This window comes from Sorex araneus, chromosome 8 (genome assembly GCF_027595985.1).
Source record: "Sorex araneus isolate mSorAra2 chromosome 8, mSorAra2.pri, whole genome shotgun sequence".
NCBI lineage: Eukaryota > Metazoa > Chordata > Mammalia > Eulipotyphla > Soricidae > Sorex > Sorex araneus.
Genome location: NC_073309.1, coordinates 26,700,086 through 26,708,308, shown reverse-complemented (window position 1 = coordinate 26,708,308; position 8,223 = coordinate 26,700,086). Strand labels below are relative to the sequence as shown.

Here is an 8,223-nt window from a genome sequence, read left to right as displayed (position 1 = left end):
TTAATTCCTGAGTGCATGAGCCAGGAGTAACCCCTGTGCATCACCCGGTGTGACCCAAAAAGCCAAAAAAAAAACCCCAAAAAGTCAGCCTTCATCTAGTCCCTTTCTAACCTGTCAGCCATGTGTGACCCGCCCCCAGGTATGTGTCCTCCTTGCCCCTCGTGAATCCTATCTCTGCGAAGAGCTTTAGTGTCTGTTTAAGGACACAAAGCGATAAGCTAGGTTGTTCCCTGATTGGATATTTTGGTGTTTCCCAGAGATTTCTGCATTGGAATTCAGTCATGGGTCATGGAAGGACTTGGGCACATTCTGAGAAATGTGTCACGTCTGTCTGTCCTAGGGTCCTTAAACAGTCTGTCGGGATCCCCACCACGTAGATGGGCCCCTACAGGTGGCTGCACCATCATCCACAGGTGATATCTGGAATCTTGAGGAGCTGGATGGAGAGAGTGACAGTCACCAGGATAGTCCCAGTGGCCTTTTGGACTTGCAGACTGAGTTTGGGGGTAGTAGTGGCTTGAGCCATATCTGGCGGTACTCAGGCTCTGTGCTCAGGGACCACTCCTGGTGGGGTTCTGGGGACGATACAGGGTTCCAGTCATTTAACTTGGGTTGGCTGCGTGGAAGGCAAGTGCCCTGCCCGCTGTACTATCTCCCCAGTCCCTGGGCCCCACTTTTTGTTTGTTTTTGTTTTGAGGACACACCCTTAACCTGTTTTAAGGTCGTTAGGGCTTACTCCTGGCTCTGCACTCAGGATCAGTCCTGGTGATGCTCAGGGGACCGTTTAGAGTGCTGGGGATCGAACTCAGGTATGCTGCATACACGAAAGTCCCTACCTGCTGTGTTCTCTCTCTCTCTCTCTCTCTCTCTCTCTCTCTCTCTCTCTCTCTCTCTCTCTCTCTCTCTCTCTCTCTCTCTCTCTCTCTCTCTCTCCTCTCTCTCTCTCTCTCTCTCTCTCTCTCTCTCTCTCTCTCTCTCTCTCTCTCCCCTTCACTTTTGAGAGGGCAAGAGCCTGAGAAGCCCGGCAAGCAGTCCCATCCAGCCCGCTGAAACATGTGGACTCTCGTGCAGATGAGGAATAACTCCAGCTTCTTCACCCGCTGCTTATGAGGCGCAGAGCCCGGAATTATCTATGTAGCTGTCCCACGCTGCCTGGGCCCGCAGCGCCCAGCTGGACGGGAGCTCTCTGCCGTGCACACCCCTCTAGGCCTGTGAATGCAGGAACTGGAAGTCTCTCTCCGAGGCAGTGACAGGGCTGGGCCTGACAAAGACCTCGAGGAGAGAGCACTGGGGCCAGCCACTTCACAGACAGCTGGAGCCTGACCTAAAGCTGGTGGCCTTCCTTCAACCCCAGCACCATTCCCTGTTGCCCTGTGGCCGCAGGTGACCTTTCTGGGCCAGCACTGCCACTCGTGCTTGCTGAAGGCGGGTGACCTCCAAAGTCCACTCTGCTTCACCCTCCCGGTCTCTCACGGCTGCCAGCCTCTCAGAGTCCATTTCCCTCCCCGGGTCTTGATGTGACACCTTTCCAAGGTCCCTTAGAGAAGAGTTTTATTTTGTTTTTGTTTTTTTGGAAACCACCTAATCAGGATTCTTCTTCGTATTTGATTTATGACGTTCTTTCCTCTTTGGTGGCACCTCACACAACAAGCACCTGGCCACTTATCACTGATGTTTACTCATCACGTGTAAGCGCCTAGGAACCTACCACCCAGCTCTATCACTGCCCTTGGCATCCCTTTGCCTCCCTTATCCCACACTTGAGGCTTTACCTCTCCTTTCCTTTTGAAGAGAAGATAGTTTTCTTTACTATGTTTCTTTTTTATTCATACTCACATAGCCGCCCCCCCCATATTTCCTTTCATTATATGGATGTTGCGCTCTCTCTCTCTCTCTCTCTCTCTCTCTCTCTCTCTCTCTCTCTCTCACACACACACACACACACACACACACACACACACACACACACACCTGTCCGTGGTCGTGGTCCTTCCACAGTTTGCATTTTGCTTTGGTACTTTCCTGGGTCACATCAGGTTATGAGCCTCACACATTTGGTCACTGTGATTGCCAAGGGTTGCCCTCTTGGTTTCTTTTTTTTTTTTTTTAGGGGGGGTTCACACCCGGCAATGCACAGGGGCTACTCCTGGCTCATGCATTCAGGAATTACTTCTAAGTGGTGCTCTCGGGACCATATGGGATGCTGGGAATCAAACCCAGATCAGGCGCGAGCAAGGCAAATGCCCTACCCGCTGTGCTATTGCTCCAGCCCTGAGGGTTGCCCTCTTTTAGTAGTGGTGAGTTGAGCTTCTTCATCTTTAGTTGTGACTCTGATGCCCATTCTGGTTGTATGTCTCAATGGCAGTTGCTTCAGTATACACACACACACACACACACACACACACACACACACACTCACGCAGGGATCTGTACTCCCTGGCTAGAGCTGGGACATCTTTTTTGGGGGGTTTGGGGGTGGGAGGAAGGAGCACACCCGGCAGTGCCCAGGGTTTTCTCCTGGCTCTGAGCTCAGGAATCACTCCTGGTGGTCTCAGGGTACCAGATGGAGTACCAGGGGTCAAACCTGGGCTGGCCGCATGCAAGGCAGGAAGAGCCCTACCTGCTCTACTATTGCTCCTGCCCCATGGAACATCTCTGTTATGTTGCAGTGCTCCCTGGGTCATAGGACAAAAGGAGGCGGGGGGGGGGGGGGGTCACATCCTTTGTAGTGGTAGTCACACACACCTGGCTGTGTAGTGCAGCAGGAAATAGCTTGCAGAGCAGGGGGTCACAAGCAGCAAAGCTGGGGATCACAGAGCTGCTGGTATCATGCTCCGTGCATGTCGACGCGAAGGACTGAGTTCTCGGACTCTTGCTTCCAACGCCGGTATTCTAAGCCATGTTCCTTTGAGTATTTTCTAAACAGCGTGTTGTTGAGATTTTGTCAGCTTTAACCCTGTGTAAGAGCATATGCTGCTTTATGGAACCTTCTGGATGTATCCCTTTTTTCCTTATATTAGATTGCTAAGATTCATCCGTATTGCACCAGATAACTTGGCACCTTTGTTTTCAGTATTATATTATATTGCCTCTATTCTGTTCCACCTGTATTATGTATTGTCCTGGCTGTGGCATTTGGATAGTTACCAGCGTTCTGCTACATGCTGAGCTAAACATTTTTTGCGCATTTCCCCTGGAAAATAATGTTCGCGTAGCTATTTATTATTCTACCATCCAGGAGCATGTGGACAGCCTCTCAATTCACATCCTCTCCAACACTTGACATTAAGAGACTTTTAAATTTTTTCCAATTGGTTATTTTCCCAATAACCCGCAGTTATTAAATAGTGTTTTGTTGCAGGCTCTTCATTTTAATGAGCTATGCAGGTATGGCTTAATGAAGGTCAGTGGTGCAGTGCAGAAGAGGGGGCTGTGGGAATTTAATGAAGTATAACATGCTTGCAAAAAAATCTCCCCGATTGGGATGATGCCACTTTCTTGTTCAGCTCTGAGTCCTCAGTACCCAACTCAGCACCGGGTACCTCATCATTATCATCATTGTCATCATCATAACAAGAGCAATAATAACAGATGACATTTATTGAGTGCTTGCTAAGTGCCAGGTACTATGCTAACTAACACCTTTATTTTTATGATCTCATTTAATCATTCCAGAAACCCTATAAGGTAGGTTATATATTATCCCCATATAAAAGACGGGGAACTGAAATTAAGTATCTTTCCCAGAATCATCTAGGTAGTAAATGATGGAACTCAGATCTGAACCCTGGCATTGACCCCCACATCTTCAACCCCTATATTATAAGTGCCCAGTTAATACTTAAATTAAGTCCCTTTACATACCCAAATCGGATACCATGGAACTTTGACTTTTTTTTTTTTTATCTCCTATCAAATATATTTAACTTGCACCCATATTTTGGTGACAAAGAACGCTTAAATTTTTTTTTTCTTTTTGGGTCACACCCAGCGATGCATAGGGGTTACTCCAGGCTCTGCACTCAGTTATTACTCTTGGCGGTGCTCGGGGGACCATATGGATCCTGGGAATTGAACCCTGGTCAGCCGTGCGCAAGGCAAATGCCCTAACTGCTGTGCTATCACTCCAGCCCAGGAAGCTTAAATTTTGAATAATTTCACACCAGTCAAATGCAACTCAATGATTTTATTATTGATTATAATTTCCTAGTAGTCATTACGTAGACTTGAGAACTCTCATTGTGTTAAAGATCTAACCTACAAATTGTTCCCCAATGTCATGAGACTTACGAATTTCTCCATTGTCAATGATTTCCCCAATGCTGCTCTATTTTTCTTTTATTGCTTATCTGCAGTTACTATCTATAACATATTATACGATGAATTATTCTGTTATTGAATCACCAGGGCTGGAGTATTTGTCTTAGTTCTGTCTGTATCTTGTGTGTGTGAGAGTGTGTGTGCTTTGTATTTAGTTTGTGGTGGTTTAGTTTATGTATCCCTGGTGATAAACCTAAACCTGGCACTAAGGAGCAGCTCAGAAAACATCTGGTGAATGAGCAGAATAAATCCACATTTACAGATTGAATGGATTTATGAATGAATGAATGGAGAGTGAATAAGGGAACAAACCAATGAACACTAAGTTGAATACTTAATGAAGTTTATATTATTTTTGATTTTGTGGTTTTATTTTTTATTTTGGAGTCCTATTCTTTTTAGGTTTTTGGATTTTTTTTTTTATGCTTTTTGGGTCACACCTGGCAATGCACAGGGGTTACTCCTGCCTCTGCACTCAGGAATCACCCCTGGCGGTGCTCAGGGGACCATATGGGATACTGGGAATCGAACCCGGGTTGGCCGCATGCAAGGCAAATGCCCTCCCCGCTGTGCTATCAGTCCAGCCCCTAGGTTTTTAGATTTTAAACATTTCGGTAGTTCTGGGAGACCTGAGAATTTGTGTCTGTAGGCCCAAAGGTTAAGACAGTTCTAAAGTTCCAAAATTATATTTAGTTGCCCTTTGTTGTTTGTTTTGTTTTTGTTTGGGGGCCACATCCATCATTGATCAGGGCTTTTTCAGAGCTCTGCCTTCAGGAATCACTCCTGGCAGGGCTTGGGGGAACCTTCTGTGGTATCAGGGATCAAATCAGGGTCAGCCTCATGCAAGGAAAGTGTCCCACTGGCTGTATGTACTGTCCTCTGGCTCCTTCCCTGCCTTGCCCCACTTCATTGCTTACAGACCGACATCAGTAATGAGCAGTCTACCTCAGATAAGGCAGGCAATGAGGCTGCAAGTATTTTGAAAGAAAACAAGGGCTGGAAAGATAGTACAGGGGTTAAAGTGCTTGCCTTGCATGCAGCCAGCTCGGGTTTGGTCTCCCAGTGCCACACGGTCCCCCCCCCCCCCAAACACTTTCTGTGAGGAGCCCCAGAGTCCATCAGCGCATGATGACTACCAGGTGTGGCCCACATCCCTCCCTGTCCCCCAGTAACAAGAAAGAAAATGAAACCAAAACTCCCACTGAAACAAAACAAACACACAACGAAGTACCTCCTGTCCGATGCGTTTAAGGAAAATGTTTTTTAGCAATCTACCTGGGCTGCCAGGTCTAACACACTGCCCGCACCTGTGCAGAACATCTGACCTAGCTGTCACAGGTCTGAACTGTTATCCCCATCTCCCAGCCGGGACGCACTAGATAAAGGCTGGAATGGGGACCCGTCTTTCCCAACGCAGCGTCTGTGGCTCGGTTCTCAGAGCCAGGCCGAAGGAGTAATTATAGCTTCCCTCTGTGGTGTACAGGGCAGGAGGCTGATTTAATAAAGGAAGCCTGCTGTCTGTCTCCAGCCTGGCTCTGACTCATGGAACCAGGGAGTCCCAGAAGCGCTACCCGCAGAGGGTGGTAAGCAGCTGGGGGAGGGGGGGAGGGGTGGGAGGTGAGGGTGGCCGCCTCCCGAGAAGGAGGAAACTCCCTGCTTGGCCTGGAGGAACCTGCAGCTGGAGCCAGAGGAAGTGAGGCTCAGACAGAGCAGCTGCTGTTCCAGCCACCGCGGCAGCCGCCGCACCCCTTGCACGGAGGCAGGCCCCTTGCATGCCGAGCTGTAGAATAAAATGGGCTCGTGATTCTCCTCTTCAGCACCCACAGGGGCGGCGGGCAGGTCCCCTGAAACGTCTGTCTCCGTGTATGAGAGGGGCTCTGGGTGCTTGGCCAGGGGGCCGGGGCGGATGGAGCCTGGCACCGCCAGAAGCTTCTGCCCTCCCCCACCGCGGGCTCCCGCTTGGGCCCGAGAGGCAGCGAGTGAGTTGAGGCTGTTGTGGCCGCAGAGGCGGCGTGACCCGGGAGTGACCGTGGAGTTGGATTGGGCCTGCGAGAGGTCACCAGAGGTCCTGTGCGCCTTCCCTGGCTCGCAGCAGCTCCTCCCCCTCCCCCGCTGACTGTCCGCCAGCCCGAGACAACTTGACCTCTTCCTCCTCCTCCTCCTTTTCCTCCTTCTCATCCTCCTCCTCCTCCTCCTCCTTCTCCTCCGGTCCTCCCACCCCCACCCCCAGGTCCAGTCCAGGAGATTCCGGCTCCCACCCCTTGGCTTCCCGCTGAGTCACCAGCGGGCCGTCAGGTGATCCTCCCCTGGGCCCTGCCGAGAGCACCTTGACCTATATTCCAAACTCTCCATTACAGCCCGCTTCAGCTAGTCCCGTGAGTGCCCCTCCCCCCCAGCCACGCTGCCCCCAGGCAGCCCCCCAGGGCTGCACACTTGGCACACCTCCACCGCCTCAGCTCTCCCCCCCCCCCCCCAAGCCCCGGGCAGTGCAGGGAGGGAGAGTGAGAAGCAAGACTGGAGCTGCCTGAAAATGGAAAGTTAGGAGGCAGGAGGCTGTGCGGGGGCCAGGCAGGAGGGGGTGGCGGGGTTGAGTCATCTGGGAACACTGACAGCCCTGGGTGGCTTCCTCCCCTCCTGCTCTGGGCTCTGTGGCGCCCCGCCAGGCCCTGACTGAGCAGGCGGCCGGGGACAAGCGGTGAAGGACAGATGCCAAACCCGGGCTCCGGGGCTGGGGAGCTGTTGGCTGCCCACGGGAAGGGGAGAAGTGAGAAACTCTCTGGAGCCTGGGATGAACCTCCGTGACTCATCGGGGATGATCGAGCTGAGAAAACTTCCCCAGCACCCCCCTCCCCACCCCTGCCTAGGAAACACGTCCCCACCCCCCATGATCCACAAAATGGCCTCTGCTCATTTTGTCTATGGGGCCTTTGTGCGGTGGCTCCCTGTGGCCTGCTTTGTGTCCTCTGGATGTGAGGATAATGGGGGTGCTGTGGGAACGGGAATTAAAAGGGGAGTGTTCAGAATTGCACTCGAAGCCTCATCTTTGGGCATCGAGCCTGGAAAATTAAAAAAAAAAAACGGTGGGGGGAAATACTTGCTGAAGATCACACAGTTCCTGTTGAGTTAGAAAGGGCACTGCACTTGGAGTCATTCCTCAAAGTCCAGCTTTTCCAATTAGGAGCCCTGTGACCTTGGTTGGCACCAAGTAAACCCTCCCGTCGGTCCTGGGGGGGGGACGGGGGTTGACCAAAACCACATTACATCAGATGGTGTGACCGTGAGATCAGGTGGTATGTGTGCAAGTGCATTAATTATATACAGGGACGCAATAACTGTGCTAATTCTTTTCTCTAGATGGTTAAATTGCCCTCCCCTCCCAGCCGAGAGGAGAGAGGATTATTTCATTCCTTGAACAGCCCAGGCCTGGAAGAGCCTGCATCTGGCGGTGTTTCTCCCCATAATAGGAAACGGTAGCCTCTGGCTACATTATGGTCTACCCCCTGTCTCAGGCCATCCCACCTGGCGTGTTTACACACCACCCACCAGTTGGTTCCTCAGTTCCTCATGGATCATTTTCTTCTTCCTCTAGATTAAGGGTAGGGGGAGGAAAAAAAAAAGCAATGCTGTGTGCACTTATCACAACTCAGATAAAAATCTGCAGATTGGAGTCAAGTCCCATTGTTTAATCAGAATGTAAATTTATGAAGTTCCTGCCTGGTGCCAGTGGGTGCTGGATGTCAGGGCAGGTGCGAGTGAGATGGCTGGGAGGGAGGGAGGGGAGAGGGAGGAAGGAAATTAGGTACTCGGAGCAGAATGGGATTTACCAGCAGCTAATTAGGCTTCAACTTAGGGCCCTTCATTTGCATGCTTCCCTCCCAGGCCCCCTGGTACCTCATATTTGAT

General features: G+C 50.9%; 1 protein-coding gene across 2 annotated transcripts in view; it reads left to right on the top strand.

Moving 5' to 3' along the window:
- Positions 1–8,223, top strand: part of CHD9 (chromodomain helicase DNA binding protein 9) — a 230,944-nt gene that overhangs the window by 33,442 nt on the left and 189,279 nt on the right. The window contains exon 1 of one of the 2 annotated variants that reach the window (XM_055145070.1): positions 5,779–5,903. The exons of the other annotated variant lie outside the window; for it this stretch is intronic. The gene's annotated coding sequence lies outside the window, so the exon portion shown is untranslated. Of the gene's footprint in view, positions 1–5,778; positions 5,904–8,223 lie in introns of those variants that run through there. 2 annotated transcript variants of the gene reach the window in all.